The sequence below is a fragment of the Hydra vulgaris genome, chromosome 15 (assembly GCF_038396675.1).
Source record: "Hydra vulgaris chromosome 15, alternate assembly HydraT2T_AEP".
Taxonomy (NCBI): domain Eukaryota; kingdom Metazoa; phylum Cnidaria; class Hydrozoa; order Anthoathecata; family Hydridae; genus Hydra; species Hydra vulgaris.
This window is the reverse complement of record NC_088934.1, coordinates 48,672,818-48,700,000: the sequence shown is the minus strand read 5'-3', so window position 1 is coordinate 48,700,000 and position 27,183 is coordinate 48,672,818. Positions and strand designations below refer to the sequence as shown.

At 28.4% G+C, this 27,183-nt stretch overlaps 1 protein-coding gene across 1 annotated transcript in view; it reads right to left on the bottom strand.

Moving 5' to 3' along the window:
- LOC136091354 (cornifelin homolog A-like) overlaps positions 1–27,183 on the bottom strand; it is a 56,680-nt gene that overhangs the window by 14,196 nt on the left and 15,301 nt on the right. The gene's annotated exons all lie outside the window — the stretch shown is intronic.

The window sequence follows — 27,183 nt, the reverse complement described above, 5'->3', positions numbered from 1 at the left end:
ACGTTGTAGTAGAAAAAACTTAATGCCACAAAAAACATTTGATTGAAGGTTGCCTATGTTCCTCTTAGACCTTTGACCATGTGTGCCAAATAAAAGACTAATAGAAGCAAGTTTGAGGTTTGCTATATATTTTAAAAGGCAAATTAACCAAAGTTTTGTAACTATATTGCAAGAGATGTAGTTTGTTTGTAAATCTGCAGAAATTCTGTCAACTACCAGACTTCCTTAAAGATAGGATGTACTTTGAAGGTTGCTTTTCTACAATTTAAAAATGACCTTAAAAAGTGAAAAAAAGTTTTCTGGCAATAATTGAATCAATTCTATTTATATGGGAGAGAGGAAGAATACCAGTTCAAAAAATTGATAATGCGGAAAGAAAGTTAAACCAAAATTTATAACAGTTATCGGCAGCTAAAAAACCACAGAATATCGAAATCGGACAGCTGTCAAATGAAAGAAGAGATTTTTCAGGCTGATCTTGAAGAGGTTTTTTGAGATATCAACTCAAAAGATCTCATTGTTCAAAAGTTGTAGTATGACAGGAATTGATCAGAACATAATATGTTGATATTAGTATGATCAGAAAATAACATGCTATAAACTTATCAGTTAACAAAATTGTATAATTGGTAATTGTAGTTGCTTTATTTAGCAAAGCAAAAGATACAGTTTTAAGCCCAGAGGTGTAGTTTGAACGATAGATCCTTTGTTTCTGAGGCAAGTGAGCTACCACTGCACGACGGCTGCTCATTTAAGTTATAAGGTGCTCAAGTTGCGAACCTTTTGGATCTGAGCCAGAACTGCAATTACTGCGCCATGTTTACCATATAAAACAAGCAAACGTGCCCCCAAAATTTAAGATTCGAAAAACATTGATCGAATAGAATAGCATGTTATTTTTACGGTATTGTAGTTTATCCTCCTCCGGCTAATTGCCATATAGAGGTCAAATACCAAGGCTCGCAACAACGGGTTCAGCTTGATAAAGATCATCGTAACTCAATGATCTTTATTAATTTAACTTACCTAGAATAAGCGAGTTTAAAAGTAAGAAAAATATTTGAGTGAAAGACAGAAAATATCGAGTTAGAACGGTATTATAAAGAAAGCGGAAAGACATTGCACTGAACATAAGAATGTGCAATTATACATTAGAATGTGCAGTTGTAGATTAAATTGCATAAAACAATTAATCGATGTAATTGATTTATGTTTTTCTTGTGGTGTTAGCTGGTTTATTAGCAAATATCCTCAAGCATTTAAATGCGAACGTAGCGCCATGTGATTTTGCTTTGCTTGTGTGATTTACTATCATGCTGCTATAGAATTCATGCATATTGAATGTCACTAAAATATTTATTATCATAAGATAACTGAAAAGTTTTATTTAAATAATAATAGCAATATCGTTATTTAATTTATTGCGTTTATGTGTGAATTTTTACTATTTTATATACTGAAATTAGGTTCAAAGTAGTTTAATTCCATATAAAAATTAAAAAAAAAATATGATAAAGTTTTTTGTGTACTCTGTCGTTTCGCATATACAGTGTTTTTGTTATTTTGAAATTTGTTAAATTAAGACAAAACACCGTAAAATTGCACGCAAATTGGATTTAGACAAAACACCGTAAAATTGCACGCAAATTGGATTTAGACAAAACACCGTAAAATTGCACGCAAATTGGATTTAAACAAAACACCGTAAAATTGCACGCAAATTGGATTTAAACAAAACACCGTAAAATTGCACGCAAATTGGATTTAAACAAAACACCGTAAAATTGCACGCAAATTGGATTTAAACAAAACACCGTAAAATTGCAGGCAAATTGGATTTAAAAAAACAATAAGTAGCAAAAAAATGACAAGAAAAATCTGCGATATTGATTGTTGTTGTAAAGTTATTGATGTTGTAAAGTTTATTTTGGTGGAAGACTCAGAGATTAAGTTTGTTTTGCAGGAAGACTCAAGAAAACTTGTTTTGGTAAAAAATTCTTATAAAGTGGAAAAATTCTTCCAAAGAATAATCTTTCTTCTTTGAAAAAATTTTTATCTGACAGTGAAATAGAACTTTATTCGAATTAGAGTGAAATAAAGAGTGATGTTTGAGTGGTAATATTGCAGTTGTAAATGATATTTGTAGAAATATTCCAAAAATTGGGTCAGATATCAAGAAATAAAACCAGTCCAAAAAAAATATAGTTATTTAGAGAATTTAAATTACAAAATAAAATTTACTTTAGCCAAATGAAAGGCGGTAAAATATCTTAAAGAAAATCTTGCATATTTAAAGTCATTATTAGTGAAGATGTATCTTGTGACGAAAGGTTTCCCAGTGGACACAACACAAACTTTTCGAACGTTGTGACAATAGATTTTTCAATGTAAGTCAACGTTAACCAACGTTGTAATTTCAATGTAAAAGTATCTTGTTTTTAAACAAAAGTCAGCAGTCAACGTGACTCAAACCCGGATCGCATGCTGCATAGAACTTCGCGCTATACACTACGCAACAGAATCATATTGACAAAAAGCTTTCTTAATATTTCACATAAGCATTAAAAAAAAATTTAATATGGTAAATTTTACTTTGTTTTGAAAAAATTTAAAACCAAAAATTATAGTTTGATATTATATTTATTTTTCAAAATTTAATGTTCAAAAATTTGAAACTTCAAGAAGAAATATATACTTATACATTTTTTATTTACATAAATATTTACCTTGCCGATATATAGACAAAATATTTGTAAAAAAACAGGTGAAATGTTTATTAAAGATAATCTATTAAAACGTTGTTTTTTTCCAATAAAAAATGACGTTGGTGTAAACAACGTTATTGCATTATTCTAATTCTGATGAAAAACAACGTTAGTATAACTAAAGTTACTACATTGTTGTATTCCTGATAAAAGTTAACGTTAGTGCAACCAACGTTGTTACAACGTTGTTATTCTGATGAAATAAAACGTTGATGTAACTAACGTTATTTTAACATTGTAACTCTGGTAAAAAAAAACGTTTCACTATTATTATTATTACTTTTTCTTTTGTCATACATGAACATTTTACAATGTTTTTTTTTTTACAACTTTCATCAATAAGATTAAAAAAAATAAAATAATAACAACAGGAGCAAGTAAAAAGACAAACGTCTTGTCTTCAACCCCTTATAATATGCGTAAAGTATTTTTTACGAATTTCCCATTATATAAATTTACAAGTACTCGTTATATAAAACAACCTAAAACACAGTTACAAAAAGATACAATACATTTTAACAATAAAATAAGCAGATAAAGTAAAAAATATTATAAGTTTTTTTTTTTAATTACCTAAAAATACAAAAATATGTTTGTGACTGTTAATTCACGTAAATTCTGTTTAACTATATTTTTAAAACAACTTAATTGAAGTTATACATTTCAAATTTTCATCAAGAATTATGTTCCACAAACAAGGTCCTCTTTTTCGAATTGAGTAATCAGATGTTTTAAGAGTTGACTTGGGTAAATTAAAGTTATGGATAAAGCATCTCGCTAAGTATACATGAACAACTTTTAGAAATCGGTTATTAAAGGATTTTGAAAACATGTCATTTTGATATTTAAAAATGATTAACCAGTTTTGAAACAGGTTTAAGTCATAGAAATTAATGGCTTTAAATTCCCGGAGTAACGGCTTTGAGTTAAGGTGCATTGAAAAACAGAATTTTTTTAAAATTGCCGTGTAATAGCTCTAAATATATGCTATATAATAAAATATCACTGAATTAACAAAAAATTTCGAAATTAAAATATTTTTAGAGTTGCCTCTAGTCCCTTGAACATTTTAGGGCCCCTAATTTTCTGGGAAAAAAAAATTCTTCAAAAGTCGATCAACCCGGTACTCAAAAGAAGTGAAATTTTATAAAAAGTTCGAAAATAATAACTGTTTTATAAAAAATATTATCGAAAAACCTGTAAAAATGCACTTTTTTTATATTTAGTTGTGAAACCATAGTTATTATGCAATGAAATTCAAAATAATAATTTTTACATAAAACAAATATTATTTTCAAACATTTTATAAAATTTTGCTTCTATTGAGTACCAGGTTGATTTACTTTTGAAGAATTTTTTTTCCCAGAACATTAGGGGCCCTAAAATGTTAAAGGGACTTGAACATTTTAGGGTCCCTAACTTCAAAATTTTTTTATTAGTGATATTTTATTATATAGCGTATATTTAGAGCTATTACAAGGCAATTTTAAAAAAATTCTGTTTTTCAATGCACCCTAATGCACATTACATAAAATTCTACTGGCATATTTTTGTTTGACATATATTTTTTAATGCTTAAGGGCAAGTACTTGTCCAAGCAATGTTACAATAGCTTGGTAGCTATGGATAAAAGAGTAATATAAATCTATTAAACATTTTTTACTTAAGAGGTATTTTGTTTTAGGCATAATGCCTATAGTTTTAGAAGTTTTATTTTCAATTACCTCAATACAATTAAGATGTTCATCAAACATTATTCCCAAGATTTTAAGTGATGCAACTCTGTTTACATATTGTTATTTATAGTTAGACGAAGAAGTTGCAGAGACAAGTCATCGGATTGAGATTGAGGATTAAATGAAATATTTTTAGTTTTACGGATATTCAAAGAAAGTTTGTTTTATTTGAACTAGTCATAAAGGTTTTTCAGCGCACGATTTACCGCAGAGAAAATTATTTTAACATTAGATTGGGTATTAAAAAAAATAAGTGTCATCAGGAAAAATAATAAAATTAAGCATGTTCAAGGATATGTTGATATCATTTACATAAATCAGAAACATTCAGGGCTCAACCAAAAGCCTTGAGGAACTTCTCAGTTTATTGTTTCTAACTTCGTACACTTTGAATCATGAAATACTCCTTGTTTAATATTTTTAGAGTAACTTTGTTGCCATTTTAAGTTGCTATATATTACTCCATATGTTTCTAGTTTGTGCAAAAGATTTTCATAATTAACAGTATCAAAAGCTTTTTGACAAGTCGATGAACAAGCGAAGATTAAAAAATAAATTAACATAGCTAGAAGGATTTCGTCACTTTGTAGATGTTTCCGGTTTTGTAGACAAGAGTTATACAAAGAATAATAAAATTAAACTGGTTCAGAGGTACATTGAAAATTGCTAGAAAAATATATCACAACAAGGACGCGATATATCTATAGATGGATCATTTCTGCTATGGAAAGAGTGGCAACATTACAACATTTGTTAGCAGCTCAAAAACAAAAGTTTAAAACAGTTAATACGATTAAAATGTGCATGCTTTGGTATTAAAACCTTGAATTGGAGTGAAGTAGAACAGTATATAACTGGAATCAAATTACATACCTTTGTACTGGCACAGAAATTTCTAATCCTTTACAATATTTTGTAACGAATGTTGTTATACAGGGTGTTCCATTAAGACGGACAAAATTTAACAGTAAATAAAACAGTGTTATTGATGAAAATTTATTGATTTCTTTTTTGGATAATGAAGTCTGATTCTTGGCAATTATTTGTAAAATATGATATCGGCCAAATGCCCGCTACGGTTTTATGACACACATTTACCCGGTGGCCAAAATTTTCAATAACATTTCTGTATAGATGGTTGTTAATGTCATGAATATGCCTTATTATCTCATTCTTTAGCTCTTGAACTGTCGTTGGCTTGTTGGCATTGACTTTACTTTTGAGATATTCTCAAAGAAAGAAATCTAAAGGCGTCAAATCGCACGATCTTAGTGGCCAATTCACTTCACTGTTTTGAGAGATTGTGCAACAAGAGAACTTCTCATTCAGTAAAGCCATTGTTGCATTGGCTGTGTGACAGGTGGCTCCGTCCTGTTAGAACCACAGACCTTCACAATCTACATCATTCAATGCAGGCCATAAAAAGTTGGCAATCATGGCTCGGTTTCGTTCACAGTTACAGAATTTCCGGCATCATTTTTGAAGAAATATAGCCCAATGATTTCGTTAGCAGACATTGCACACCATACCGTGACTTTTGTGCATGAAGTGGCTTTTCAACAATTTTCTTTGGATTTTCATCAGCCCAAATGCGACAATTTTGTTTATTAATGAATCCGGAAAGATGAAAAAGGGCTTCATCGCTGAAGACGATTTTTTGCGAAAAAGCAGGATTGACATGCCTTTGCTCTCGTAACCAATTGACAAATGTACAGCGCATCAAATGGTCATCAGGCTTCATTCCTTGAATTAATTGAATTTTATAAGCGTGCATACACAAATCTTTTGTCAAAATTTGATGTAATGTTGATGTTGAGAGGTTCAATTCTTGTGCACGATGAAGAATTGAGGTGCCTGGATTCTAGGCCATATTCTCGTGTACTGTAGCAATGTTCTCATCTGAACGGCGTAAGCAAGTACGAGTTGGTGTTTTCACATCTGTCACTGAACCAGTTTCCTTAAATTTTGCCACAATTTTTCCAATATCACTGATGGTTGGTCGATTATGTTGGCCAAAGAAATCGCAAAATGCTCTAAATGCATTTGTGGTTGAACAACCATTTTTGTAATACTCTTCAACAACTTTAATGCGTTGTTCGTTTGTTAATCTTTCCATTATTTTAATTGCCAAAAGCTGTAGTTTTTGAATCTGGAAGAAGAAGAAAAAAATTATTCATCGTTCAAATATAATTTGCATTAAACTTTTGTCCGTCTTAATGAAACACCTTATATAATTATCTGAGAGACTCTTAGGTATTGTTAGACATATATACCTTGACAATTGGTACATGTTATTAGATGTATGTAATTATATTGTATTTGATAACAGTACATATCAGTTAATTACTTCTTAAAAATTTGGTTCTTAATGAGATTTAGTTTGCAAAAGACTTTTTCTATAAAATACTATAGTGGCACTAGGTTGCAAATTATTGCAATGAGTTATTTCTAAGGTTAAAGAATTAAAAAGAGTATAGAAGGCGACAGTAAAACAATTTTAGTTGTACTAATTGAAAGCTAGTATATTTTTTAATGTTTTTTTTTAAAGATACTCAATACCACCAATTAGTCTAAAACTCAAAAGCATTCTAAGAAATATTTATTCTAAAATATCAATAACAAAAAAAGTACTTATTCAGCTGCAACTTTTGCACGGTTGATCCAACAAACAATGTTCAAGCTCAAAAGAATTGCAAGTTTTTAACTAAACCATTCTATTGCTTATTGCACCAATGCTGCACATGTCGTAAAGAGAAAAAATATATATTTGTATATATATATATATATATATATATATATATATATATATATATATATATATATATATATATATATATATATATATATATATATATATTTATACAGTGGCGACAAAATAAATGGAACAGATTGATGTTCAATATGTAATGATATTTTTTCCAGAGATCTGAGTTTTTGAGATCTAAACTTTTCAGCCTAATAAAATAATTATTTTAGAAGATAGCATAACTGAGTAAGAAGATAGAGTAAATTAGTTAAAAAAAAAAGTATAATCTTATAAATGATTTAAAAGTACAGAATAAGAGGGCGATTTAAATAGCACACCCTGTACAAAATTATAGTTTCGTTTTTTTGCCACCGAAATCATGGAGGTTCTTTGTATAAATAGTTTAGAAAACTTTATTAGAGATAAGTTATTATTTAGTGGGGTATCCTTTTGAGTCAATAACTGTTTGACAACGACAGCCCATAGACGAGATCAATTTTTGACATCGTTAAGGCGTAATAGCGTCCCAAGCAGCCTTTATTTCAATCCAAAGTTAGTCTAAATTAGTTGCAGTTGACCGGTTTATGTTTCTACCAACTTTCTAGCACAAATTTTCTATCGGATTTAGGTCTAGTGACTGTGCGGGCCACTCGAATACATCAATCTTTTTAGATTTAAACCACATTTTAACATTTTTGGCGGTGTGCTTAGGGTTGTTGTCTTGTTGGAATTTCCAAACCAAAGGGAGGTTTTCCTCGGCATATGGCAACATGACGTTTTCTAGTATTTTTTTGTACATGTGTTGATCAATTGTCCCTTGAATTTTTCGCAACGGGCTCACACCACACCATGAAAAACTGCCCCAAACTATTACATTGCCACCACCATGTTTTACGGTCTTAAGAGTATACCGAGGGCTAAGTTCTTAGTTTTGGGGACGAAGAACATATTATTTTCCGTCGGATCTAAAGCGATTAAACTTAGACTCGTCAGTCCAAAACACATTTTGCCCAAAACTTAAATCCTTGTAAACGTGCTGTTTTGCAAACTTCAAAAAAAAAGACGAGATTACGTTTTGAGACCAATGATTTTCTCAGGCAACCCTTCCAAATAGCATATTTTGGCTTGAGCAACTTTTAACAGTGCTGACAGACAGATCGATTTTTAAATTTGAGCGATTTGTTCTTTAATTTTTGGTGCGCCAACAAAAAGATTCAGCTTAGCGATACGGACAATGGCTGCGATTTCTCTAGGGGTTGTCTTTCATTCGCGAGACTTGCGTTTTTTGTTGCTTAATGAACCAGTATCGTTAAATAAATTAACAGCATTGATAACTTTCCTACAAGAATAACCCAGTCTTCGAGCTATTTCAGAACTATTCAATTCTAGATCTCGAAATGCCTGTACTTGTCCTCGAAAGACATCTGTTCCATGTTTACCCGCCCCATAGTTGATAGATAATGATTTTTTTTTTTTTTTTCTTGCTAAATGAGTTACAAGAATATCCTTTAAATACTGAATAGAATGATTATCTCTTGATATAATAAAAGAATTTTAGTTTTTTTTAATAAAAAGTAAATGTGTGCTATTTAAAATGACCGCAAAAAGGTAAACACGACCACTTAAATGCTCAAAACAAGCAATTTTGACAGCTATAAATGTCAAATGAGTATTTCCGTTCAAAAAGGGTAACATTGTTGATACTATAAAAAATAACAGCAATTGCTATAAATACAAAAAAGTTGGCATCAAAAAGTAAATATACATATATATATATATATATATATATATATATATATGTACAGTGGGACAACATAAATAGCACACTTTCATGACCAGTTAGTTTTATATATATATATATATATATATATATATATATATATATATATATATATATATATATATATATATATATATATATATATATATATATGTATATATATATATATATATATATATATATATATATATATATATATATATATATATGTATATATATATATATATATATATATATATATATATATATATACATATATATATGTATATATATATATATATATATATATATATATATATATATATATATATATATATATATATAATTTTTTTTTTTTTAATTACAGAAATCTAGTTTGTTAGCAGATTTTGGGGTTTTGTAAAATTTTGGCCTTATGTTGACTTATCGCTATTATAGATTTTGTCCATGTACTCTAAAACCTTTACGTTACTGTTGTGATTTTTTAATATGTCTATTTTAGATTTGAAAATCTTATAAGAATATTAACTATTTATAGCACAAGTATTTTATTTTTCTAATCTTGTTTCGCAATAAGTTGTTAGAGATCTAAGATCATCTTGCTTTGATCTATTTTCTAACTCACCTTCTGCTAAAAATTAATTAAACGTTTTCTTTAAACATTTGAGTATTATCTTGATACTCAAATTTTCAAATGTTAAACTCCCTCAAGACTTTAACAAGCTAAATATCCTGACAAATATGGTGCTTCCCAATATTTATTAGATAATTAGTATATGCCAAATTAATGAATCAGCCAGTTAGCCTACAAGTTTCACAATCTGTTTAACACAAATGATCAAACAAAGTTTATGCACATCATTTTCTTGTCGCACACAAACAGTAGCCAGGAAAAGGTTTTCATGAGTATCTGCAAGCGCCTTAAGTTTTAGCAAATAATTTTAACTTTAAACAGATCTCTCTAGAACTATGTAATGAGTATAAGTAGAGATGAATTTTTAACTAGGTTCATTTTGCAAGGCATCCGACAGCGATTACTAGAAAACAGCATGATATAAAGCTCAACATTTTAAATGAGTTATGCATTAATGTTATTAAGGGTCTTCATTTTCAAAAACAACATAAATCCGTAACACTTTATATTACAGGTAAAAGACCACCACTAATAATTTGTGATTATAGAAGTGTCCACGCCTAACTTATTTGTGGACTTATCTCTTGAAATCGAAAATGCCTCATAATCTCGTCAATTTAGCAGGGTAGATCGTTCAATTTAGCAGGGTAGATCATTTAGGGTAGATCAGTCATTCATTGAAATAGAGGTTCAACGTATATTTAAAGAGGAAGTTACTGAATCTGAGAGTTCTCTTAGTTTAACTTAATTAGTTAAAAAAACTTAAGTTTAAACTTAAAATTAAACTTAGTTTAACTTAATTAGTTAAAATTAAAGGAAAACGTTCTAAGAAATGTTTTGTCATTGACTGCACTCAAACAACAAGTAAATAAACTTAAGTAGACGCTAACCCATTATTATGAATTGATAACCTAGTAAACAAAAGTGCTCAATACAAAAAATTAAGTATAGTTGATTTAAAATCAGCCTTTCACCAAAATTCTTTTACTAAAAATGATTAAAAATTACTTGCTTTCTATGCAAATGACAGGTTGTTCAAAATTGAACAAATGCTTTTTGGATTTGAAAATAAAGTTATTTGTTTTCAACGTACTATAAATAAAATTATAAAAATAGAGGGACTTATCGATACTTTTGCTTATTTAGATAATGTCACAACTTGTGGTAAAACCCAAGAGGAGCATGATAGTACTTTCGAGAAACATTTCAATTCAGCTAAAAATGTTATTCTAACATTTAATTATGATTAATGTAGTTTCTCACAAACCAAAGTTTGTATTTTCGGTTACTTTATAGGGGAAGAAATAATCAAACCAGATCTTGGTTGCCTTAAACAAATAAAAGAGATGTCACTATGAAGCGTATTGTTGAACTATTTTTGTACAACTTTAAATTGATCCTAAAGTTTTCTAACAAAATATTCAAATGAGTGAAATGATTTTAACTTTTTTTAATTATTATTATCATTTTTTCTAACTCAAGCGGAACATTGCAAATGTTGTGACAGATTAAATGAATGAAAAGGTTTAATTCAAAGTAAAAACGGATAAAAATTGCATTCCTATAGCTGCAGTTCATATTCAAAACTGTTACCCTGTTGCTTTCCTTTCAAAATATTTCCAAATATCTGAACTCCACAGTGGGCAAGAATTCACTTTTAATGGACAAAATTATTAACTAATTAAATATTATGTCATTATTTACTAAATTTGGCATGGGCACTAATATGAGGTCAGCGCTTCTTATGAAAGTAATGTTTTTTATATGTAGTTGCTATGGATACCTAATTTTGCTTAGCAACAACCTATTTTTGGTAGTTGCGGATGTTTTTTGTATTGCCTTAAGATGAGGTTTTTATGACAGATATGTTTATCATTTGGTTGCTATGGTTACCTAGTTTTTTTTTTTTATTTTTTTATTTTAATTTTTTTTTTTTAGGTGCCCCAAGAAGTCCTAACGGTCTTGTCACAGAGCACCGCGGAAGTGCATTTAACCAGGAAGTTCACGCCTCCTTCCTTACAGTGACTCGAAAATATGCCCAAACCTCGTTTCGAACCTGGATCTCCTGCATATAAAGCAAACGTTCTAACTACTGCGCCACGGCCGCGTATGGATACGTAGTTTACATACTAACAACCTGTTTTGATAGTTGCAGATTTTTTATGAGCGCTATATATACTTAATTTGTCATGAGTACCAAAAAGAGGTCATTCTTTATATGGAAGTCATAGTTTTTTAATTTAGTTGCTATGGATACCCTATATTGCTTAACAACCAGATAGTTTCCTTTGTTACACACAGATAAATGAATATTTGATAAAATTATTTTGGATTTTCAACTGGTTGATTTTAAATAACTATTGAATATTAAAATTTAGATAATTAATTTTAAATAAAGGTTTAGGTCATTATTAATAAAAACAAAAAAAATTGCAATAACACATTGATAACTTGAAATACATTAACAATTTATATAACATACTTGTATGCATAAAATAAGAAATCATATTTTGGGTGAGTCGACAGTCGGAGCCTGAAGCAAATCACTAACTCTTTCTGGGAGTTGAGATTTTATATTTTGAGAATTGGATCTTCTCATTATACTGATTATTGGATCTGAAAAGCACAAAAGTTGGCATAATATATCATAGTTAGTTTCCAAACAACTGCATTTGCGTGTGCAGTTTCACGGAAACATTTGAAATCTTTGTTTTGTGCTTCCTGTGCCTCTTCAAAGAGCATGCCAGTCGGCGAGATCGTTCTCCTAACAACCTCATGTCGGTGTAATAATAACTTTGTGGCATGTAATACTATGGGTATTAGGTGCTACAAAGTGGGGAATTAATTTGTACAAACAAATGAGCCACCTAAAAGTGGCTATCAATCATGGGATTACAAAAGCTAATTTAGCTACAGCTCAGAAAAGAAATAGTATTAACAAATAAACCTATTTTCAAGGCAGTACTTTTGAAACGCATTGGCATTAATTGGCAGAGCCATTATTTGATGACACGCAACTTTTTCAATAGTAGTAAATCCAGCTTTAAAATTTCAGATATAATACTTTATATTCGGCACATTTAAATAATGAAATAAAACTTCTATGTTATGTCAATTCTATTATTCATTTATTACAGCTTAAAATGACATTAGCATTAACAACTGTGGTTAAGTATTACCCTTTAATTATTAAAATACAATCAATACTCTTGTTATGCAAAAATGATTTAAAAAATTAGATATCCATAGCAAACAGTTAAAATTATGACTTCCATAAGAAGTGTGATCTCATTTTAATACACGTATATAATATAAGGTACATAGCACGAATGAAAAACTATTCAAATAACGTTGATGTAAAAAAAAGTTGTTGCAATGTAAAAGCAACATTTTGGTACCATTTAGTACATCTTAAAATGACATTAGCATCTATAACTTCGGCTAAGTGTTACCTTTTAAATGTTAAGTTGTAATAAAATAGCAACCAATACTGTTGTTATTCAAAAATAATTAAATTAAACTGTGTAACTAGGTGAACAAAAATATAAAAAAATGTTCAACTTTTCACCATTTAATAATATTTGTAATAATACATTATTATAAAGCTGTTACGGAAAGAAGGCTAATAATTATTTAACAACAAATGTAATAAAATAGCTCTAGTACTTTAATTAGACATATATATAGAACATTGTATTAATTGACATATATATTTTAATTAGACATATATATAGAACATTGTATTAAAAGACATATATATATAACATTGTTTTAATTAGACATATATACAGAACATTGTTTCAATTGACATATATATAGAACATATATATAGAACATATATTCCAGATTGGATCTCGTCAAAAAATTGACTTTTGTCCATAGCTAGTCCACTGTGCACTCCTCTATTGATAAAGAAGCATGCCATAATAAAAGAATTCAGACATTGGAGACACTACATTACTGGATGCCAGTTTAGACTTTCTACTGATTAGAAACCTTTATCCTTTATCTTTGAAAAACAACACAAATCAAAAATTAAAATTGATAAAATTTATTTATAGAAAATTGAATTATTATGTTACAATTATGATATTGTTAACAGTTAGAAAACTAAATATTCCAGGTGACACATTTTTTAATTACATTGCTCTGCAACCGACACAGGTAACTTAATTTAGTTTTATCTGCCTGTCATCACACTGTCGTCACACTGTCATTGTTAAACTAGTAACTAAACGGTGCAAATTATGTTGTGAATGTAGGCTACAAACCACTAAAATCCAATTAGATAATTGCGATATAACCATAATTCTAGATTTTAAACAATCTTTTCTTTCAGAAAGTATACTTTTGTTAAAAAATACTCGTTGTTATCACAACAACTATTTTTTAACCGTAAACGAAGGGTATTCTTATTTTTCCATTGCGATCCCTAGCTCTGATATTTCATCTTAGACAGTAATGAAATGCTTATCTTAATCGTTTTTGATTTTAGGTTTGCCAAGTTATATTCACTCCGATAGAGGTTAAAAATTTCATGAATAAAGAGTAAAAACAATATTAACTTGAGAATTGCAACAAGTCAGTTTGCTGCATATAATACCCTTGTTAATGGAGAAGCTGAAAATTGTAATAGTACTATAATGAAGTTTATTAAGCTTACTACCAGACAAAAAAAATTACCCGTCTAAGCTTGCACAAAAATATTGCCAGATGTTCTCCATTCTCTAAGATTTTAAATAAATACTAAAACAACCCAGTGGACACACGACGTTATTTCAACGTTGATTTACGGTTGATTTTTAGTCGCGACGTCATATAACCAAAAATCAACATTTTATCAACGTTGAAAATTCGTTGAAAACGATCAACTTAACGCGACGTTGAATCAACGTTAATTCAACGTCTATATTATGAGTTCCACCGTTCGTTTTGCAATTTGAGAACTCAAATACGCATGCGTGACTTTACGAGTCATTGATTAGGCCATCTATTGCCATTTCATAAGGTTTTGAGTTTGTCAAATTAACGATACCACATTGCTTAATTTGCGATGCATTAGTGATAAATATTAAATAGATCTTTTTTTTTATTTCATCAGTGTGTATTGCATGAAGAACTTGCTTGAATTTGTTTTAGAGTTTGTTTAAGTAAGTAGTTTTTTAGAGTTTGATTAAATTGTTTTACTATGTATGTTAGTATACTTGACTATACTAGTTTTATATTATATAAATATAAAATATATATTATCAATGTTATATATATATATATATATATATATATATATATATATATATATATATATATAACATTGATATATTATCAATGTTATATATATATATATATATATATATATATATATATATATATATATATATATATATAACATATGATATATACATAAAATGTATGATATGTTATACATAAAATGTATAATATATCATATAGACTGTAATAATCATAATACTATATTATAGTATTTTTATTATTGTTGTTATTATTATTTTTATATTTATAAATATATATATATATATACATACACACATATATATATATATATATATATATATATATATATAACATATGATATATACATAAAATGTATGATATGTTAATAATATATCATATAGAATATAATAATCATAATACTATATTATAGTATTTTCATTATTGTTGTTATTATTATTTTTATATTTACAAATATATATATATATATATATATACATATATATGTATATATATATATATATATATATATATATATATATATATATATATATATATATATATATATATATATATATATATATATATATAAAAGTGGAAGTTTTTAGAATAAAATAGCTAAATTAAAATAACATAAAACACACTATTTAGTTATATAGTGCGTGATTCTTCACCATTTAGTAAACTTGGCATCGATGTTCATTTTTACCCCGTTGTTCATAGTCACCCCTTTTCACAGTATATATTATATATGTATATTTATTTATATATTTATATATGCATATAATATATGATATATTTATATATATATATATATATATGATATTATTATATATAACATATGATATATACATAAAATATATGATATGTTAATAATATATCATATAGACTATAATAATCATAATACTATATTATAGTATTTTTATTATTGTTATTATTATTTTTATATTTTTTTCAAAATTGGGAAGAGCGGAAGGAAAAAAGTAATTCTTACGCCAACACATACGTCACTTTTAATTTCTTTTGACTTTCGTCCAACATTTGCGAGTTATCAGAAAGTTAAAACCATTAATTTAATTACAAATTAATAGTTTTTTAAAAAAGCCGCAAAAACGCAAATTTAATTGACCAGAATGTTTTTAACACTATAAACATTGTTTTTATTTTTATTTTTTTTATTAAAATGTTTTTATTTTTATTTTTTTTACTGTAAATCATGCACGGAATGCTGCTACATCGACTATCTTATAGCCTGACTTGCTAGGGAGTGCTGCTACATCGACTGACAAATAGCCTGACTCGCAATGGAGTGCTGCTACATCTACTATCTTTTAGCCTGACTCGGAAGGGAGTGCTGCTACATCGACTGAGGGTTTGGTTGGGGCAGGCAGTCTATCAATTAATAAAAAAAAAAATCCGGTCTTGCATTTTAACTTTTACTTTTTGTCAACAAAATATGGAAGAAAACTTTCAGACAACATATAAGTGTATATATACATACTATAAAAGTGCCTTCTGTTGTTTAGGGAAATGGCTACCCGGTTAAAGCGATGGAGACGGAATAATGTTTTGGTTAATGAGCTTCTTAGTAGTGACATTGATATTGATTGCTCAGCTTTATTAAATGAAGATGTCTGTAGCAGCAGCAATTGTGAGGCTACTGCAATAGTAGATTCTGAATATAATTCAGACTCTATCTTACAGGATAAAATTTAAAACTAAAAAATAAAAAGCAACTCAGATGAAAGCAAATTGAGAGGGAAAACAAGGAGGGAGGGGGGTGGATATTCCGGACTTTTTCCGCAAACAATTTTTCGGATTTTTCAAATTTGACCTGGATGATCTATTATATATATGTATAATTTTTATTGAAATTGACCTATTTTTACAAAAAAAAGTTATTGAATTTTTGAAATTTTAAAACCATTCGGAATTCCGCGGTATACGCGGTGCCATTGGGCTACCTAACCTGATATTGTATCAAAGTTTAATGTATTTATAAAAATAATAACTTTTTGTTGTAGGTTGATGACCAATGGTTTACAATCAAAGTTCAACATGGCTGGCGGCAAGGGTAAAGAGAAATTTAAAGGCACAAACATTTGTAAGGTCGTTGTTGGTCATGAGTAATGTTATCTGTTATTGAAAAACACAATTTGATGCTTTGGTGCTACTTTAATTTCAAGTTCTTGCTGTACTTGCTGCAAATTACTCAGGCAATACCCTTTTTTATAGAGAGCGTCATGCTTAGTGAAACGACTGCTACGGTTGCTGAAGTCAGAACAGATATCATGAGTTTGTTGAAATATGCACCCGACAGATCCAATGGTGGCGGTCGGTGCGTAAATGACGATTCGAATATGTTAATATAAAATGTATATATAAAATGATAACATTCTATCTATTTCTTATATAAACTCCCTTAAAATAATTTTTTGAACATAAAATACACTACTTTTAGCGCAAATCATTGCTTTTTTATTGTCTTATTTTATCGCAATCCAAGTCGAGACAATTTAACATGTTAACGATGACAATTTAACATGGCTGCAACCTATTGGATATAAGTTATATCCAATAGGCTGTATAATTTTTATCAAATGACCAAAATTTAACGTTGAAATTAGGTTGTTTGAACGTTGTTCTAACGTCTTATCGACGATATATCAACCATATATGGTTGATATATTGTCGATAAGAAGTTAAAACAACGTAATTTCAACGTTGAACTTTTAATTTTCATTTTATCGAAGTTGAATTATGGATGATATGTAGTCGATAAGACGTTAGAACAACGTTGAAACAACGTTTTCATCGACGTTGTTTCAACGTCGTGGTTTTCAACGTCGGATTTTGTTTCCAATTCCACCAAATTTCAACGTTGTTTCAACATTGCATTTCGTCGGTTTGCGACGTTGTGTCAACGTTATTTCAACGTCATTGTGCCCACTGGGAATGCACAGTGGGACAAAATCGATTTTTTTGTGCCAAAATTATTTTCGTAGTTTTTTTTTATTAGAGTAGCTACATTTATTTATAAAATGCATAAATAAAGTAAGAAACATGTAATTAATTAAAAAAAAATTTAAAACTTAAATAATTTAATTATTTTGGTGAAAAATACGAAATATTTTTAATGGACAAGACAACTTTTATCAGTGTAAACATTAAAAATATTACTTTTCGATGCATGTATTTGTCATAAAAGAACTTTTTTAGATTTATATTTACAAAACTTATATATTATAACAGTAATGAAAGATTTTGTAGGTATTCTTTGTGTACAAAACATCTTTTTTACATGTTCAGTATTTCTCCTCAACTGACCATTAACCGAAGACCAATCTTTTGTTATAACTTTTTTTATTGCAAAAAATTGCAACATATTTATGATGCATGACTATTTACATACATTTTACATAAGATTTACATAGTCAAATGTTTGAAGGATATTGGAGGATAGTTTTTCTGATGCCTAATAGTAAAGGTTAGTAGCAAAAAATATCAAAAACTGTCTGCTTTCGATGCATAAAAACTAATGATTACATTTACGTTAAATTATTTTTAAAAGCCTGACCGAAAAAAACATTCTTAATTAAAATAATATAGTTTAAAATGAAAGTCATTAAAGTTAATTTAAAACAATAGTAGCGTAAGAAAGTTGACAAATAAAAAGTGCAAAATAGCGTTTTGGAACAAATGTCAAATTAACGTGTAAATAACAGCATAAAATTACGCTTAAATTAATATTTAATGTTTTTTTAACTAGATATTTCCTCTAATGAAAATGTCTTCACCATTATGAAAAATTTTCACCGTGCAATGCTGATATTGATTTTTTGGTATTTTGGCACACTCTGTACCACTGTGCAATGCGAACAACTTATAAAAAAATATTTGAACACCTGCGTAAAGCAGCTACGACTTGCACTGTACCTTCATGGTTAAGCATGATATTAATTAAATACCATAAATATTTGCCTCAGAAAGTTCATTTAGACAATACTTTGAGCGTTTTAAAAAAGCCTTAGTAAGTTTTAAGGATAGCTAATCTCGTTAATCAATTTTCAATTAGCTTAAACGTATTTAATAATGGTTTTAAAAACTTAATTTAAACAAAAAACAAACGCAAACAATGAAGTATAAATTAATCTTGAAAAGTTAACTTTAAAGGTTAGTCAAAAACAAATACACAACTGCTTAATTATTACCTAGATGATTTCAACTCATTTATAAAAGTTTTCAAATGAAGTTTAAAAATAGTTTTCAAAATAGTTAAATGTGTATCTTTATGTTATTTTTCAATTTGGCGTTAACTCTTTATTTTTTACTTTAAAAAGACTTTTAGCAAAAAAATTTTTTGGTAAAAGAACTTTTTTTTATACAATTGATAAAAATTTTTTATTTTTTTGCTACCATCAGCAGTTAAATGCGAATGACCACCACTTAGCGGTTACGTTTTGTTAGGAAAAATAACACAAAAAAATATGTTTCAACGTACACCCCTTAAACAAGTAGTTACAACAGAAATGAAATTTACATGAAAAGAATCAAAACAATTTTTTAATTTTAGTTTAATAATTCTTACACATTTTTTAAAAAACTCTGCTATTTCCAACATCACATAAGTGACAATTGCGTTTCTTCTCACAATGCTCAAACCAATTATTTAAACAATCAAGTTGATCATCTCTTTATGGTTAAAAATTAATTTTTTTTTGTTTCCGTGGTGTCACTTCATCAGAGAGTTTTTTTTTCGATTGTCTACCAGCTGCCATTAGGGGTTTCACTACATAAGTAAGGTTTGATAAAATTTATGTTGTAGCCTTAAGTATCCATTATATCATCCAACCATTCATTAACTTTGCAAATGTCAATGCAAAGAAATAAAATTTTAATGGACCACCGCATTGTTTTAATATTAATAGCACACAGAGAAATAAGTCACATAAACTCACACTCACCATGCATTAGTTATATATTTTTACTATTGATGGACAACTTATGTTTAAAAGTTTTTTTTAATTTCCATTTTAGTTAGTAAACAACTCTATTTGTTTTCAAACATTGCATTCTATTGTTTCTGTTTGTTGCTATTTTAAGAAGACCCAATCTCGTCAAATCTAAGCATTATTAATGATTGAAAAATCAGTTTTTAATGCAGAGCTTAAAGCTTTTATTTTTTGATAAGGATTCTATTAATCGTTTCACAACATATGATGCAATTAAATTTTTAGAGCAATATGTTGAAGTACTAGAATACAAGAAGAGTTCATATATGATTTCTGTGGTTCCACTACAAACAAAATTATTAAAACTCAACTCTACTGGCTTGTTAGAATTATATTCTTTTCTTCCTCTAAATTGAGTTTTAGCTACAATTATTTGCTTGTCAATAGAGTGGCAGGGTTATGGTTTAATAGGAAGGCAATCTTTACAAATGTAATCTAACGTAACTTGCAATTGTACATTGGTACACATTAATAATTTTTTTAAATGCTTGTTAACTGAATCCTTAAATTTTGAATTATTAGCAGCTTGTCAAAGCTTTATATTTAGACAAGATATAAGATCAACAATATAAGAATATCATGTCGTTGAACAATACATGTAATAGGCTTGCAACTTGAAAAATGGCATATGCATTTGTATTGCAGCAAACTGCTTCATTTCATCTTCTATTATACTAGCAGATTTAGAAGACAGTTAAATACTGTAAAAAATTTTTTGTTCATTAAGTTAGGTAAACAAAGAATCTTTCCAAAGCATTTGGAAACATGTCAATCAAAGTATCAAAACTGTAAAGTGGAGGACTAAATTCACAACAAGAAAAAATAGTATCATTATTAGGTGGTGTTTTATTACACCATTTAGTTGTAACTATATATTATTGCCTTGGGTAAACAATTTAAATAGTGTTCTTGATTGTATTTGGCTTACCTAAAGCTGTAAATTCAATAACAATTTTATCTTCCAAAGAAGCTATTCAGTCATACATCTTTCTCGCATACACAAACCGTATTTCTACCTCATTTATATGGTTAACGACTAATAGATTATTGTTGTTCTCATGATTACTACTAAGTTTCAAATCTAAATGCTCAGACTCAAAACTATACCGAAAAGCTTTTTTGAAGTTTTTGCTATTTATATTAGTTATTACATTAATTACAATTAAAGTTGTTTTTATGTTTAATAATAGTTTTGTGAACCATTTTTGTAAACCAAATAGGAGTTACTGAAATAAAAGTAATGTTACCAAATATTTACAAAAGTGAAACTGTTTTATCATAAAAGTGTTAAAGTTTAAACCAAAAACGACCTTTCAACGTTTACAACAGCCAATTGGTAAAATCAAAAAAGCTGATAAGATAATGATCACTTAAAAATATATTACAACATGGCCTACAACAATTACACGACTTGGTGTGTTGATTTTTACGGTGAAATTCAACAGGCCAGTTTTGTTTGACGTAATAAAAAATATCTTTAAACAGAAGACATTGATTTACTTTATATATACATCATATTTTTTGATTATTTATGAACTTTATTATAAATAAATTATGAGGAACTTATTAATTTTGATACTTTAAATATGATTTTAATTTAGTAATAATATAAATACGATATTTATATTAGAAACATTTATAACTCATTTATGCTTATGATGTATGGTTATTTTTGCTCTGCTTCAAAAAAATTAGAAATACTTCTACTTTTATTGCTAGAATTTTATAGCTAGAACTTTTATTGCTAGAATTCTTACTGCAACGCCAAGCTAGTGGGCAGTGATATACTGTTGCAGTGGATGCAAAATTAAATCATCAAATACAAATGTGAATCTTCTAAAATTGACACAAGAACCAACTATTTATAATAAGGAAAATAGTGTTATTGCGTTTCCTGATGCTGTAAAAAGACCTGAATTAAGAAAATAATGGATTCAGTTTATTAATACAAAAACTTGGTTACCTACAGAGCATTCAGGTGTTTTTAGTGCACTCCTAAATTTCTAAAGCTTGCTGTTAAAATAAGTCCTATTTATGATCATAATCCAATACCGACTATTTATTCGAATGATGCAATAGAAAAATTCCACCTTCTCTGTTATTATCTATTCCCGGTCCATCAAGAAAATCTTCGACTAGATGTGTCATTAGCATTTAAGATGAATCAGACATTTTTATGGAAAAGGTTCTATTTAAGACCTAAATAAGTTAGATTCATCTTTAAGTCTCTTGGCTTCGTTTTAATGTTGTTACTTATGTTCTGTTATATATGAATGTTATGTTACTTAAGTTATGATATATGCATATTATGGTGTGTGTATATGCAACTTATGGTGTGTGCTATTGTTGTGTGCTGTTGCTGTGATGTTGTTTTTTTGTTATCTTTTGAGTTGATAGACATTTGACTTACCTTCACGTCGGTGTCTATCGTAAAAATGATAAATAGGTAATTTTATTTCCTTTTAGTGAATGATTGAAAGCAGTGATTTTTAATATAAAAATCACTGCTTTCAATCATTCACTAAAAGCATTCACTAAAAAACAAATTGTTTTGCAATAAATATACAATTTTTTTTTATCTCAATTTGATTTTTTGTCTTAAGTGCTGTTTACTGCATGATTTTGCTATAAATATTTTGGAATCATGATGTTCCATCATAAATTATTTTGTAAAAGCTAACATGAAATAATAATATTTTACAACTACTAATCTCTATAAGGTACGTTGATTTTCATTTTTTGAATGTAATGTTTTTCTTATTTATTTACTTATTCGTTACATTTTTTATTTTAGATTTATCAGATGATGTATTTATTTGGTATAGAAGAACAAAGTATTGTAAAATTTTGTAAATTTTTTAAAAACCTTTACTATTAACTTATTTGAAGTTTGAAAAAAAGGGTTTTTTTTTTAGTTTTTTTGTGTTAGCAGTATGTTATTATTAGAATTGCATAATTTTAATAATTTTTTTTTTAATATCATTTGGTAAGTTAATTTTTTTTTCAAACATTTCCTACCTGATATATATATTTTTTTTAAAGTCATAAGATTACTGTACAATTTATTTTAAATGAAAGTTTGTTATATATAAAAACTATTAGTAGGAAAGATCACAGTCTTCAGAATTCGTTTAGGATTTTTTGTTACTACTTTCAATCGAAAGTGGAGTTTAAATGGATGATAATAGGCTAGAAACAGATATTAGTTTAGAAAATGGAAATGTTAATAGGCAAGTTAATCGTCGCACAAATGAAAAACATAGACTTGGGCGAGATGAAATTAATAATCGACAAAATGCTAAAATTGCTGCTAGATATAAAAGAATGCATTGTATAGCAAGAAGTAATACAATTCCAGATTATAATTATTTAGGAGAAATAAATTATATTTGTCAGTATTGTGAGGGTAAGGAATTTCCTGGTGAAACACATTTTTTATGTTCCCGTATTGGAAAGGTAGTTTTGTCGCAACCTTCACCATTTCCACAAGATTTACAATATTTATTTAAAGAAAAATGTGTAGATGGAAATGCCAATCTGAATTTTTTTTAAATATATTTGGAATTATAATGCCTGTCTTTCTTTTGCTTTGTTTAAAGCTAATGTAGTTCAACCCATAAATCTTTGGCCGCCATGTTTTAGAATATGTGGTCATGTTTTTCATTGTATAGGTAATCTTATGCTAAATCAAGATGTTCCGCCGAAATATTGTCAACTATACATCTATGATCCACTTGCAGCAGTAAATTTTACAATACAACAACGTGGTAATGATCTTTGCTTAAATGATTTAATGTTTTAATTTCAAACTATTATTAGTGAAGAGAACCCATTTGCTCTTGCATTTAAAAACATGGTTGAAGTGGAAGATGAAAAAATTCTTCGAGTAGCTCTAGAAGGTCGCTCAGCGTCAGTTGTAAAAATGTCTTTACTTGAATGGCAAGATAGATGTTGCTATAATCTTCACATAATGAAGTTGGAGTTGTAATTGTTGGTGAAGATGGTGCACCACCTGCTTCCTGGGAAGTTGTTATTTATCCAATATGTCATCCTCTTAAAACTATATCAAGTATGTTTACCAACTTAGATCCTATGGTTTATCCTCTAATTGGTTTACAACCCTGAACGTGCTATATTGGTTAGAAATCATGTAACATTATCTCAGTATTACAATTATGTTTTTTAGTTAGACGCTTTTTTTTTCACTCCTTTATGGCAAATAACTGTTTCAGCAATATGCTTTTGATACATAAGTTAAAATTGAAGGCCAGCGCTTTGCAGTATGATGTCTTACACCAACATGTAAACAACCTTGGACATGATCATAATGTTAGACCAAGGTGTGTTGGAGTTTGCCATCAACTTATGTAGGAAGTCCTAGAGCTTTAAAGGAAACTTTGAAGATGCTATGGCTATAATTAAAAAGTATGGTAAACCAGATATTTTTATTACTTTCACTTGCAACCCCAAATTGGCGCGAGATAACTGAATATTTGTACTCAGGTCAGGTCATATTTAAACTCAAATTAAATAACCTTCTCAATGACATTTTTAAGCACGGTGTATGAGGGAAAGTTGTAATACATTTTCAGGTTATTGAATTTCAAAAGCGTGGCTTGCCACATGTTCATATTTTACTTAACTTTGCAAATGATGATAAGCTTGAAACAGTAGATGATATCAATAATTTAATATCTGCAGAAATTCCAGATCCGATTGTTAATCGTTATCTTTATAATGTTGTTAAAACTTGCATGATTCACGGTCCATGTTGCATACTGAATCAAAATTCTACCTGCATGAAAGATGGGGAGAATTTTGATATCCTAAAGAATTTAATGCTAACACAGTAGCAGTTCATAGTAGTAAGCCACGTTGTAGACATCGTGATAATGGTTTCGTTATCATTATTAAAGGTAACAATGTAGATATCCGCTGGGTGGTACCTTAAAATTCATGGTTATCAAAGAAACATCAAGCTCACGTTAATGCTGAAGCTTGCATTTATGTTAAGGCTGTTAAATATTTGTACAAATAAATATACAAGGGTCATGACTGTGCCAATATTTTAAGAAAGGAACAAACTAATCATGATAAAATAAACACTTTTTTAGATTGTTTTTATGTTAGTGCACCTGAAGCATTGTGGCGAGTTTTCGAGTGTACAATAAGTCATATGTCACACACTATTATACGCATTGAACTTAATCTTCCAGAAAATCAATTAGTGTATTTTAGAGAACAAATGGCTTTAGATTGTGCAGCTCAACATTATACACACCTAACGACATGGTTTAAGTTAAATACTGAAAATGAGAGCACATTGCTATTTGTATGTAGACATTCCTTATCACTTTACATTTGATGATAGACATTGTAAATGGAAAGTTAGACAAAATTGTGGTAATAAGGTGATAGTAAGAATGTATAAAGCTAAGAAGAGAATTATTTTTTTCTAAGACTGCTACTTTTGCAGACAAAAGGAGCAACATCTTAGGAAGATGTGCGTCCTGTTAATGGTATTGTTCTTGAAACGTTTTGTGAAGCATGTGTTTTAACATTAACATTTGAGCTGTACAGAAATTATCGCTCTCAACACCCAGGGCCTCTCTCGGAGAGGTTTTTTAACAAGTTGTGTAGTAATGGGGATATGGATGGGGAAGGCTCATTCATACCGGGGTGTTGAGAGACACCGAAAAAAAACCAGCAACTAAAAGGTTGTTCTATTAGTGAAGATATTTATAACTTTTTTGTCCCTGCTTTTTCTTCGGTGATTCGTTTTTATTTTTGTAATTTTTTTTAATTTTGAATTATTTTTATAATAATATATTATATATATTATGTTGTGTATTTGATTTGTTTTGGTTTTTTTTAATTAAAATTTTATTTGCTTTTCACCAATTAAACTTAAATTTAGTTAAATTGATTCATAACCAATTATCATAATATAATGATGCTACATTCTGTTGTTAAAAATAATAAATTTGTAGTTTAATTTATTGGACTCACTGATTTTAAAATTTAATATGAGTCAAGACAATATATTTAGCTAAATAAATGCAATTTATTTATATCTCAATTTGGTTTTTCAACTTTAATGTTTATAGTTAAGCTCCTTGAAGCATTTTTTATTTTGCATTTTAATTAAAAATATTTTAAATCTATTGTGATATCTTTTAAATTAAACTAAAGTTTACTAAAAGCCAACATTAAATAACGTCATTAAACAACACCGAAAAACTGCATCATGACAGCATGTCGGTGATGTAAAAATGTATCATGGGGATACCAAAAAAGTAATAACTCCTGTATTTACGTTTACTTTATATTAATCTTATTAATTAAAGTTCATGTCATAAAAAATATAACAAGAATTTAACTTTAGTTTCTCGTCAATTTAAAGCATGATGTAGTGCTATTATTTTGTGTCAGTAACTAAAAACATATTGTGTTGAACTTAGTAATGTTGACTAAACTGACTCTGCCTTACACTGTTATGACCTGTGTCAGTTGTAAATTACTCAAATAATGTTAAATAATTTGTAAATTATTTTACCTCATACTTTTTATGTTAATTTTACAGATGGTTTTATTTTTTTAATTTGAAGGCGTTTTTCTAAAAGGGTATTAGTTAAGGTTTCGCATTTTTAAATTGTGGAAAATAACCTCTATAAGTTATGTAACAGACCGACCATAACCCGTATTACGGGTTGCTTTCTACTAGTTTGGATAAATATTGCAATTTATTTTAAAGTATCCTTGTTTTTATAATTGTAAGTTTTAAAAATCTATCCCTTCCATCATAAAGTCTTTTCCACAAACAGAAATAAATAGATATACAGATTTTCTTAAAACTAAAGAACGTTTGTCAGTTTTAAAATTAGCAGGATTTAATGTACGTTCATTAGTTGCTGACAATCATTTGACAAATTTATCAGGATATGGGCAGTTAATTAAATGTTTCGGAAATGGTAAATCTGAAGATGATCATTTAGTGTGTACGAAGAAAAAAAAATTACCTTATGTATGATAGTGTTCATCTATTAAAAAACATTTAAAATAATCTGTTCAATTCTAAGCAATTTATATTCTCTATTTTCCATGTTGATGCACTTATTGATCCTATTTCAGGTACTGCTAGTGAAATACCTTGGCATCTTCTCCATAAAGTTTACAAAAAGGATGAAAAACTTTGCGGTAATTTACTTAATGCATATAAACTCACATTTTAAACTTTACATCCAGGAAATAATAATCAAAGTGTACCTTTGCTTTGAATACTTTACATGAAACTGCGTCACCTGC